This window comes from Polypterus senegalus, chromosome 1 (genome assembly GCF_016835505.1).
Source record: "Polypterus senegalus isolate Bchr_013 chromosome 1, ASM1683550v1, whole genome shotgun sequence".
Lineage (NCBI taxonomy): Eukaryota > Metazoa > Chordata > Cladistia > Polypteriformes > Polypteridae > Polypterus > Polypterus senegalus.
In genome coordinates this window covers 320,572,633-320,585,648 of record NC_053154.1, presented here as the reverse complement: position 1 = coordinate 320,585,648, position 13,016 = coordinate 320,572,633, and positions in this window count along the sequence as shown.

Genomic DNA, 13,016 nt, shown 5'->3' with positions numbered 1-13,016 from the left:
TACTAAGTACTGTAAGTCGAAAATTAATTATGGTTACTCACCAACAATGACACGATGACTTGTCCGATAACGATGAGTTTAATTTTACTGCACAACAAAGGAGAGCGTCACAGATCTTAAAGGAGCCACTTTAGGCGACTGTGTAGCACTGCCGTTGTTCTTCTTCAATCCAAATCCCTAAAGCAGATTCCATCCAGACTACTGCCTTATTACATCCACTTACAACTCGTTTTGCACCCTGGTTAAAAGGACACTGCGGCCGTGGATCTTATATTCCTCCCCTACTTTTTAAATAAAAAGAATCGTAGCCTCATTGATGCTGTAATGGCGTCCTACAGCGGTGTAGCTCTTCCCTTTCTTCAACAAATCCAAAACATTTACCTTTTCGGCAATCATTACCATCTTCCATTGGCGCTTGGGCACGGCCCCTGAAGCAGTAGAAGGAGCAGATCGTTTTGGAGCCTTAATGAAGGGCTTGACTACGCACAAAGATAAACACAAAAGAGCACAAAAATGAACTCTTTACAGAGCGAAACACGTTGATGCTGAATGAGCGAGACGAGACACACAGGAACTTAACTGCGTGCTCTGATTGGTTAGCTTCTCAGTCATCCGCCAATAGCGTCCCTTGTATGAAATCAACTGGGCAAACCAACTGAGGAAGCATGTACTGGAAGTAAAAAGACCCATTTGTCTGCAGAACCCGTGCAGCAGCAAAAAATCCGCGTTATATATTTAGTTATGCTTACATATAAAATCCGTGATAAGAGTGAAGCCGCGAAAGTCAAAGCGCAATATAGCGGGGGATTACTGTATATATAGGACTATATAAATCACAGTACCGGACAGATAATGTTTAGTAGTTTAGAAAATTTATTTTAATGTCAAACAGTAACCAGTACATAAAATTTATTTCATGAAACAGCCGGCCCATGGCCAGACCAGAGTCCGCTGCCCACTGGGCATTGCCCAAATACCCTAATGGCCAATCTACCTCTGACCATTTTCATTTCTTATTGGCTTTTTGTCACTTCTGCCTGTGTGATATTTTTTTTTTTTTTTGCAGTGAATTGTATAATGTTGTGTTTTAATGTGACTTTGTGGAGAAAACCACCCTGTGCTCCTCCACGGTGATGTGAACGAGACGCACAAAGAGAATAAGCTGATGTGTGAAGGGGGAGTCGGAGAGCAGGAAACACAAAACTTCCAAAAGGAAATGGCCTGCAAATCTGAATTTAGGGTCAGTTCTGTGAGCCTTTATGCAAATTGAAACTTGCCTGTTTCGGTCATCGCTAGTCCCGGTCAGTGAGCCGTTCAGCTCTTTGTCAGAAAGGAAAATTTTAGAAATGAGCCATCTGGTGGTTTGGAGGCCTCGCAGTTTAGATATTTTTTTTTTTATTATTGCTTGAATTTTAAAGCTCGTTCTGTGAGATTAAAGTTCAGACTACAAGATAAAAATTGAATTGTATTCTATTTCCAGTCAGTCAGTCAGTCAGTCAGTCATTGTCCAACCCGCTCCTAACTACAGGGTCACGGGGGTCTGCTGGAAGCAGTGCCAACCAGCACAGGGCGCAAGGCAGGAACAAATCCTGGACAGGGTGCCAGCCCACCGCAGGGCACACACACCAATCCGCCTAACCTGCATGTCTTTGGACTGTGGGAGGAAACCCACGCAGACACGGGGAGAACATGCAGACTCCACACAGGGAGGACCAGGGAAGCGAACCCAAGTCTCCTAACTGCGAGGCGGCACCCGCGCTACCCACTGCGCCACCGTGCCGCCCCACACTATCACATAAAATAGAGAGCAAATGATGGAGAACCTGTGCGTCTTTGAACGAGGGTGATAAACAGCCAAACACAGGCCCACCAGAGGAGCCCCCACCTTGAATATGCCAAGGAGAGACACGTCACTTTACGAGAGGAGCCGCTAATAAATCGCCACAAGTGGATTCTCAGGCGGTTTTTTGAGTTTCATTTTAAAGAGAGACTGAGGGAGGATTGGCCTGAGACGACGGCCCCCCGTTTGGTCTGATGGGAGGCTGCCTTTCCCTCCACTCGTGAAGGTCGTTCTGCTTGTGCCCAGGCCCGCTCTTTCACAGCATTTTACCACCTCTGTTGGCAAATGCAAAATACGACTGGCAGGGTGTGCTGCCCACCACGTTACGCCACAGGTAGCTAATTGTACTGAAAAAGGTGCCAGGGCAAGAGAATTCAAAGTCCAAGTAGGTGAGCTTAGCACAGGCGTGTGGTCAATGAATTAGTCAGGGCCTCCTTTTTATTTTTAAAATGCAGATGGTAGATTTATTAATATTCATAATGCAATTGTTGTATTAAAAAAAAAAACCATAACAATAAGAAAGATGAAGTCGAGACCCAGAAGAAGCAATCAGCCTGCAGCACAGAAAGAAATGCCATTCAAGTGAAAAACCAGTAAATGAAATGTCAAATCACAGATCGAGGCATGGAGCTTCCAGAAGACTCTAGGGGGGCATTCAGTGGGCAGCTGCTGTTCAAGGGGAAACGACAGAGTGGAGCCTGTAGGTGGCACTCTCTGCTGTCCCCCAATACTCTGGAAGAGGGTCAGGTCTGTTTGAGTAATGACAAAAGACATGCCTGTCACTAAAGGGTCTTCTTGTGGCCTCAGAGGGCCATCGGTCCATTACAGCCATTTATCTGATGGGAGGAGCGCAGGGCACCAGATAATAGAAAGATATGAGAGAGAGCTAGAAATGGGAGGCGCTATATAAGATAGATCAGCTGATATGAGAAGCAAGATATGATAGGCAGATTATTCAAATTGTATTATGGGATATCATCTACTGTTACATGCTGCCCTGTACTTTAGATCATTAGAACACTCGAGATGAGAACATTCGGCCCAACAGAGCTCGCCAGTCCTGTCCACTTATTTCTTCCAAAAAAACATCCAGTCGAGTTTTGAAAGTCGCTAACGTCTTACTGTCTGCCACACTAGTTGGTCGTTTATTCCAAGTGTCTGTCGCTCTTTGTGTAAAGAAAAACTTCCTACTGTTTGTGTGAAATTTTCCCTTCACAAGTTTCCAACTGTGTCCCGGTGTTCTTGAGGAACTCATTTTAAAGTCACCGTCTCGATCCACTGCACTAATTCATGTCATAATTTTAAACACTTCAGTCAGGTCTCCTCTTAATCTTCTTTAAAGGCTCAGCTCTTTTAATCTTTCCTCCTAACTCAACCCCTGTAGCCCTGGACTCAGCCTAGTTGCTCTTCTCTGGACCTTTTCTAGTGCTGTTGTGTCCTTTTTGTAGCCTGGAGACCAAAACTGCACCCAGTACTCAAGATGAGGTCTCACCAGTGTGTTATGAAGGTTGAGCAGAACCTCCTGTGACTTGTACTCCACACATCAAGGCGCTATATAACCTGACATTCTGTTAGCCTTCTTAATGGATGCTGAACATTGTCTGGAAGTTGATAGCTTAGAGTCCACTACGACTCCTAAATCCTTCTCATAAGGTGGACTCTTGATTTTCAGACCTCCCATTGTGTATTCAAACCTAATATTTTTACTTCCTATGTGTAATACTTTACATTTACTGACATTAAATTTCATTTGCCACAAATCTGCCCAAGCCTGTATGCTGTTCAAGTCCTTCTGTAATGATATAATGGATTCCAAATTATCTGCTAATCCACCTATCTTGGTATCATCAGCAAACTTAACCAGCTTGTTACTTATATTCCTATCTAAATATTTTATATATGTTAAAAATAGCAGCAGCCCCACCACTGCCCCCTGCTGGTCACCAGTCTTAACATCACCCAGTTCTCATGAGGGTCCTCACACCATCACCCTCTGCTTCCTGTGTCTGAGCCAATTCTGCACCCACCTACAAACATCACCCTGAACTCCCACTTCTTTTAACTTGATGCCCAACCTCTCATGTGGCACCTTATCAAATGCTTTCTGAAAGTCCAGATAAATAATATCATCTGCTCCACTTTGATCGTTTCCTTTTGTTGCCTCCTCATAGAATTCCAGCACGTTAGTAAAACACGACCTCCCTCTTCTGAACCCATGCTGACTGTTCCTAATAACTCCTGTCCTTGCCATGTTTTGCTCAATCTTATCCTTAATAATTCCTTCCATTAATTTTCCTGTGATTCTTGTTAAGCTTACTGGCCTATAGTTGCTTGGATCTGTCCTGTCACCCTTTTTATATTATGGGATGATATTTGCCATTTTCCAGTCCTTCAAAATCCACTGTTTCACTGTCTGTATCTTTTAATTCCCCTTTACTATTCCTGATGAACTTGACCTCCTCCTTAACTGTCCTTTTACTACTAAAATACTGAAAGAATCTCTTGGGGTCGTCTCTCACCTTATCTGCTATATTCCTCTCCAACTGTCTTTTAGCCTCTCTGATATCCTTCTTAATGGTTGCCCTCATGTTCTCGTACGCGCTACGATTCTCTTTGCAGTCATTAGTCTTATACGCCTTATTTGTTTGTTTTTTCCTTTGCAACTTCTTTTTTAAATCTTTACTAATCCACCGTGGAGTTGTTTTTTAGTTTCCTATTATTTCCAAATTTAGGTATGTATCTGTCCTGCATTACATGTAAAACATTTTTAAACCTGTTCCACTGCTCCTCGACTGTCTCCACATTTAAAAGCTTATCCCAGTCTATCCTACTTAGACTTTGTCGCATCTGCTCAAAATTAGCTCTACCAAAGTTCAACTTAACAATTTTAGTCTTTGTATCTGCACTCTTACAAAATACTGAGAATTGTATTACATTCTGGTCACGTGACCCTAGTGGTCCAATCACCTCTACACCTTCAGTTCTATCCTGATTATTACAGAATACTAAATCCAGACAGGCTTCAACCTGTGTTGGTGCTTTAACATGCTGTGTTAAAAAACAGTCGCTGATTACTTCTAAAAACTCATCCCAGTGAATATTTGGATAATTAAATTACTTGTCATATTTATATTAAATTATTATATTGTATTGAGGATGACTTGTGTTCTGTTCTGTTCTGTGTATTGCATTGTATTGTATTTAGCCCCCTTTTCTTTTTGACACCCACTGCACGCCCCACCTACCTGGAAAGGGGTCTCTCTTTGAACTGCCTTTTCTGAGGTTTCTTCCATTTTTTCCCTACAAAGGATTTTTTTCTTGTCTTCTTAGAGAGTCGAGGCTGGGGGGCTGTCAAGAGGCAGGGTCTGTTAAAGCCCATTGTGGCATTTCTTGTGTGATTTTGGGCAACACAAAAATAAATTTTATTGTATTGTGTTGTATTGTGTTTTGTTGTTTTGTGTTGACTTCTGTTGTATTGAGTTGTATTGTGTTTTGTTTTATTGTATTGTGTTGTGTTGTTTGGTATTGTGTTGTATTGTGTTTTGTTTTATTGTGTTGTGTTGTTTGGTATTGTGTTGTATTGTGTTATGTTGTATTGAGTTCTGTTGTATTGTGTTTTGTTTTATTGTGTTATTGTTTTGTGTTTTGTTTCATTGTATTGTGTTGTTGTGTTTTATTGCATTGTGTTGTGTTGTTTGGTATTGTGTTGTATTGTGTTTTGTTTTGTTGCATTGTTTTGTGTTGTGTTGTTTGGTATTGTGTTGTGTTGTATTGTGTTGTGTTGTATTGTTTTGTATTGCATTGTATTGTGTTCTATTTGTCCCAAGGGGGAAGTTTAGCTTTCTAAAGAAGCTGTATTATGTTGTGTTGTTTGGTATTGTGTTGTATTGTTTTTTTATTTTATTGTGTTGTGTTGTTTGGTATTGTGTTGTGTTGTATTCAGTTATATTGTGTTCTGTTGTGTTGTGTTTTTTTATGTTGTATTGCTTTGTATTGCATTGTATTGTGTTCTATTTGTCCCAAGGGGAAATTTAGCTTTCTAAAGAAGCTGTATTGTGTTGTGTTGTTTGGTATTGTGTTTTATTGTATTGTGTTGTATTGTGTTATATTGTATTGTGTTGTATTCTGTTGTTTTGTATTGTATTGTTTTGTGTTGTATTGTTTTGTGTTGTATTGTTTTGTATTGCATTGTATTGTGTTCTATTTGTCCCGAGGGGGAAGTTTAGCTTTCTAAAGAAGCTCAAGAAATACAACAATAAACAACAGCAAGACACACACAAGGAAAGCTGAAAACATTTGCAGCCCCCAGGGAGTGTCGGCCCAGTGCTGAAGAGGACACCCACCTGTTCAGCTCAATCCAGACCACTGGAGCCCCTGTCTAGTTCAGATGGTGGTGAATGATTTTTGTTTTTTTGACTTGATTTTCTTCTGTCGGCTGCTCCCACTAGGGGTCTCCACATCTCCGTCTCCCCCTGTCCTCTGTCACATCTCACCATTTCATTTGATATTCTTTTTTTTTTAATCCCAGAGAGGAAATTGTCTTGTCGCATGACCTTTGGGGGTCTTAGCACAGGGTGAGCCCTCCTGGAGCACTTTTCAGGTTAAGGGCCCAGCAGAGTCAGATTCCTTTTGGCAGGAATGGGATTTGAACCAGCAGCCTTCCAAATACCAGCGCCAGATCCTTAGCCACAGAATCTCTACGTGGGGCAGCAGTAATGTGCCCTGACCACCCGAGGGCGCATGCCTAGACCGCCTATACTTAGGAACGGCCCTGCTGCTAGGACTGGCGTCAGCTGCCTCTCCAACTTTAAGTGGCACTTAGCAGCTCAGCGGACTTCACGTCTGGTTGTTGTCATCAGCACCGAGACGAGAGACACGCAGACGTCACACGGGACGGGCCCGTCCAGCCATTGCATACTGTAAATGGAGTATCGCCCAACACTGACGTGCCACCGCAAACTGGGGACCACAGTGGACTCCTCCAAAACAACAAGCCCCCCTCCTCGACCTCATCCTAATCATCCTTCTTCTCACCCCTCCAACTTCTCCTGCCACCTCCTTTGCTCCCTCCATTCTAAGCCAGGCCTTTGGGTGGCCGCTCTACTCCTGTTATAAAGAAGGATCATTCACATGTTGGGGTTAACTGGCTGCATGCAGTCTGTTCTCATCTGTCGTCCACACTCGATCTGTGAATGATGGGGTCTGTTGGTCTGCCGCCTCTTAACACTGACCACTGCCAGTAGCTGGTCGTACTTGACCTCTAAGGGTTTGGGCTTGCTGGTCCACCCCATCTTGGATTCTCTGACCTCTGTAGACTGACCACTGCAGGCAGTAGACCCCATCTGATCTGTAAGAGCTCTGGGCTGCTGGCCACTCCACTGATCAGTGCGGACCCCTTTCTGATACTGGCCACTACCGAGTCGTGAATGCTCTGCTGACCATTGCTGGCCCCACCTCATCTGTCTGAGCTGAATCTTAACACTGACCCCCTGGCACTACCTAGGGGTCAGGTCTGCTGACCACTGCACTCACCGGTGGTGGGCTCACCTGATTTGTAAATCTCTTGTCTGATCCTACTCAACCTGTATGTTCTTTGGTCTGACATCCACTACACTGACCACTGTGGACAGCTAATCCTACTCAACTTGGAACTTCTTTGGTCTGCTGACCAATACGCTGGCCAGTATAGACCCCAGTCTGATCTCGGTTGACCACTGCTGACCCTACCTGACTTGTAAATTCTCTTCACATTTTCTGATTATTATACTGACCACTGCTGACCCCATGTGATTTTTAAATGCCCAGATTAACCACTGCTGGCCCACCCCATCTGTGACCCACCTGCCAAGTTGTTCTGCCTGCCTAAAGTAAAGTCATCTCTGATGGAGGATCGCAGGAATCGTGGGGTAGAGGGGTCCTTTCATCTGATTGGCTGGCCCAGCACAGAGTCAACTGTGGAATGGCCAATAAGGGGAGGCAGCTTAATGGATGAGGTCTCCAGGACTCTGAACAAATCCAAATCATATTATGGGATATCATCTACTGTTGAATTCTGCCCTGTATTTGTAATATTTCATATTGTATTGAGGATGACTTCTGTTCTGTTCTCTGTGTTGTGTTGTATTGACCCCCCTTTTCTTTTTGACACCCACTGCACGCCCATCCTACCAGTAAAGGGGTCTCTCTTTGAACTGCCTTTTCTGAGGTTTCTTCCATTTTTTCCCTACAAAGGATTTTTTTCTTGTCTTCTTAGAGAGTCGAGGCTGGGGGGCTGTCAAGAGGCAGGGTCAGTTAAAGCCCATTGTGGCACCTCTTGAGAGATTTTGGGTGACACAAAAATAAATTGTATTGTATTGTAATATGGCTGCTGCTGCACTGACCGCTGTGGACAGCTGGCCAATTTACAAATGTCTGGGTCTTCTGGCTCTTCAGTAAAGGTGGTCAGTGAGTGTGAGTGGACCCTGTGGTGGGCTGGCATTCCTCTCAGTGCTGTCAGGACAGGCCGTGTGCCCCTTGACCCTGAACTGAAGGGGTCTGGTGATGGATGGACGGTCCGTTATTATCATCTGGACTTGACTCCAGCACAGCCGGACACTCCCAGTGGTCCTCCCTCATTTGCTGGCCTCTTGTCTTTCTTTTTTTTTTTTGTTCTTTATTCCGCCTTATTCAATTTTATTTATTGGGAATTTGTTATTTTTCGCATATCCCTTGGGGTCAGAGCCCAATTGAAGGTTAAGGGCCCAGCAGAGTAGGATCTCTTTTGGCAGTGACGGGGACTCAAATCAGCAACCTTCGGGATACCAGCATAGATCCTTAGCCACAGAGCCACCACACCGCCTACAGAAAGGACACAGCAGAGCTAGAAAAGGTCCTTAGAAGAGCGACGAGGCTGATTCAGGGCTACAGGGGATGAGTTACGAGGAAAGGTTAAAAGAGCTGAGCCTTTACAGTTTAAGGAAAAGGAGATGAAGAGGAGACCTGACTGAAGTGATTAAAATTATGAAGGGAATCAGTCCAGTGGATCAAGACGGTGACTTTAAAATGAGTTCATCAAGAACACGGGGACACAGTTGGAAACTTAAGGGTGAATTTCGTACAAACATTAGGAAGTTTCTCTTCACACCAAGAACCACAGACACCTGGAATGAGTGACCAAGTAGTGTGGCGGACAGGAGGACTTTAGGGACCCTCACAACTCGACTTGAGGTCATTTTAGAAGAATTCAGTGGCCAAGACTGGCGAGCATTCCAGACTGTCCTGATGCAGGGCGCCCCTTGTGGCCGGCGTGTGAAGTGCCCCTCATGGCAGGTGATTTTAGTGAGCCACGACTTTGTTTCATTGAAGGCTCCCTGTTGTCCCCCGTTTGACCCCCCCAAGTGTCTCCCAGGGTGCAGCGTCTGGGAGGACTCGAGGGGGTCTTTGAGTTGTCGTCTGCAGCCTGCACTTCCATATATAAACTCATCTGTCCACCCGGGGAAAGTGGGATTTGAAGTGACGCCAAGCAGCAGGCGAAATGAAACCCGCCGGCTACTTTTAGAAAGTGCAGAACACCGTTTAGGGTTTCAGTGGCGGGGGGGGAGGAGAGGGGGCTGCTGCAGGGGTCACCAAGAGTCGTCTGGTGGGCTTACAGCCGGGGGTCCAGCCTCTGAGAGGTCTGACACAAAGCCAAATGTGTTTATAGCGCCTTGCAGTAGCGCAGGTGACAATTCCTCCTGTGTGCTCGTCATCACACTTTGCTTCTGTCACCTTTCTGTCAATATGAGGTCACATGGCAAGTCAGTAGTGGCAAACGGACCCTTAATATAGTGCCTTTCATGGTGACCACGAGGACAGGCCCAGTGTTGGGAGTTACCCACCCGTCCTTATACTGAAGAGCACCACATCACAGTGGCCCTGTGAGGGTCAGGGGTGGCGACGGTGACTTTATGTAGCGCCTTTCACGGCCAAATACTTTTACTCCGTCATTTCGCTTTCCTGCATTTTACAGTTTGAGCTCACGCAGAGTCACAGACTCACACGGAGTTCATATAGCGCCTTTCACGGGCTACTGCACTTCAGCCAGCATCTCTGTGTGGTGGTCATGTCACATGCTGACTCTTTATATAGCGCCTCTCATCTGCCCCTCCTGTTTACCTGATGCACAAGTGAAGTGACCCATGGAGTCAGCGGTAGCGAGCGTTCCAGGTGGTTTATATAGCGCCTTTCACGCTACCCACAAGTCATTCTGGGGTGACGGACTGTATCGAGCGAGAGAGAGTGCAGGCGCGCAGGTAGGCAGCTCGAAGGCGAGCCCCCAAGACACTCGGTGGGGGCAGAAGGGGGCTGCCGTGACCAGCTGAAGGACGACAGGCCGCGGGAGTCCGGAGGGAGGCGGTGGTGGTGAAGCGTCCTGGTCGTCAAGGAAACCAAGTCTCGCTCTGGGTTGAGTAAACGACCGAAGGCAGGGATCGGGGGGCCAGCAGACCAGTTAGCGGAGAAAAGGTCAGCTGTTGAGGGGGCGACTCTCCTGTTGAGGGAGAAACCGGAGAGTCATCAGGTAGAAGATACCACCGGGCTCTCGATTGTGTTTTATCCTCGTTTTTAAAGGACTGGTTTTCTATTTATTGGTTTTTATCTCCATTTCACAACTGATTTTATACATTATTTATTTGATGATGATTTTGGAAGACACTGCATTTTATTTATTGAATGACTTTTTGAGGTTGTTGGCTTTTTAAATAAAAGCACTTTACACTTTTGCACCATCCCCTCACTGCTAAGCTCATCGCTAACATTACCGACGGTGTGGGGTTCAAGGGCTCCTGGACAGACGATGGGAGCTTGGAGCGAACCCGCATCGTCACACGGGCCTAATGGGGGGTTCAAGCCATGCCCTTCGCAGTGAGCAATATGACAGGTTCTCTGTTTCTAAGTTGTGAGGGGTTGCCGCTGCCCCTTGGGGTGGCATATCGCGTGCTGGTAGTTTTAATATAGCGCCTTTCGTTGTGAACAGTTAATCTTTGTCTAGATGTTCTAAAGGTGACTTGTGATCTCCTTAGGAGTTTATATGGCGCCTTTCACAGTGAACACGATATCCGCAGAGGTGGCCGACTTCACTCAGGGTCACTGACTTTATATAGCGCCTTTCATAGTGACGGCACGTGACCCGCCTGTCGTAGCGCCTTTCATTCTAAACACAGCCACAGGTCGCGACTGGCAGGGCTGACGCGTCCTCCTAGCGCCCTCTTGTGGTTCTCTGGTCCCGCGGGCCCTTCGCTGTCATTCTGCTTCACCTTTGTCGTCACGCGGACACCGAACTGCTGAACTGGAGCCCATCGCGTGAATGAAAGGCGACACGTCGGGACATCCCAGGGTGAAACGGATAGAAACCTGGCGGGCACAGCAGCCGGGCGCCGACCTGGGGGCTCAAAGCCTCAAGTGCGGCTCTCGTCAAATGTTCATCCGCGCGCCCGGTGTCTGTCTGTCCAGATCTGTTTGTAGTCCGCTCAGGCGGCGAGGGGCTGAAAATGAGAACGGGGGGCACACGGCGACCCGCGATGAATGGAGGGAATACGGGGGTCCTAAAGCTGCGAGGCAAAGTTGGTGAAAGTGGATGAATGGGTGGGCATGTTGCCAGTCTGACAGGGGTATAGGGCGCCTTTCGTGTTTATCGATTACCTGTCAGTGTTTATAGTGCCTTACTTATTTTGCAGCGCCTTTGTCGTCTCCATTTTAAAGAACATTCCTTATGTATTGTATTATAGTGCTGATCCTCCTTATGTGGCCACATTTCAAATCTATATCCTTTATAGCGCCTTTCCGTCTATTTCTACATCTTGCAGTTTTTATTGTCTTTTCTGTTTGTTCACCTCTGTCTCGAAACCTATAGGGCCGCATGTCTTCGCCATGTTTCTGTTATGAAGCGCCTTTCTTATCCCGCCGCTTGTGTCTTCCTCTCTGTAATATACTATAGCGCCATTCATATCTGCTGATTTTTATTGTGCCTTTCTGTCAATTTCCCTTCCCAATGCAGCCCAGTATTTTTACGAAGTTTTAAAGTGCATTTTCTGTGTTTTTTTCATAGTGGCTTTCATATCCATCTGATTTTTTGCAGCATCTTTAGCGTGACTCTGCTATCAAGCACATTTCTGACCTGTCTGTTATATAGTGCCTTTCACACCTATTGACTGTTGGGTTTTTTTTCTTTATTATATTGCAGCTTTCGTACCTGCTGATTTTTATATTTCCGTTCTGAGCCACTTCTCTACCATAAAGCCGCTTGGTTTTATAGCGCCTTTCTAGGTAGTTATCTATCCATTATTATGGCGCCTGGTCTATGTTTCCCTAATCTAAAGGGAACAATCTGTTTTATAGTGCCTTTCATATCGATTTTATTATAGTGCCTTTCTTGTCTATTCTGTTTTTTTCTGTCCCCTCTCCGTTTTATAGTGCCTTTCACATCTGCTGGTCCTTATTCCGTAGGCGCTTTTCATATCTATACGTTTTATAGTGCCTTTCCTGTGTATTTATCTATTATTTGTAACGCCATCTCTCTGTTATAAAGTACCTCTCTTACACAGTGCGTCTTACATCGGCCTGGATTTTAGTAGAGTCTTTCCTATCTGATATATAGCGCCTTTCATATCTATTGATTTTTATAGTGTCTTTGAAACATTCTCACCTGTTTAGTTTTAAAATGCCAATACTATCCGCCTCTTTATTTTAGAGCCCCTTTACAAGTCTATCAATTTTTAGAGTGCCTTTCCTGTGTATTTTCAATCAGTTCTTATGGTGCCTTGTCTGCTTCTTGTGGCACTTCTTCATTCTCTCTACAGGATTATAATAAAGTACTTTTCTTATCTGTTATATAGTGACTTTCATATCAGATTTTCTAATTTATTATATAGTGCCTCAAATATCACTTTATTATAGTCTTAGTAGTATAAAGTTCTATTTATTATATAGCGCCTTTCATATTGATTTTCTACAGCGTTTTATCTGTGTCCCTCTCTGTTATAAACAGTATAAGGATTCACCTCTTGTTGATTTTTAGAGTGCCTTTCCTATTCACCTCTTTATTTTATAGCCCCTGGTTTTTAGAGTGCCTTTCCTATCGATTGTTATGGGCTCTTGTCCACTTTTTCATTTCACTTTCTCATTTCGAACTCTCAATCACTGACTGCCTTTCTTATTTCTA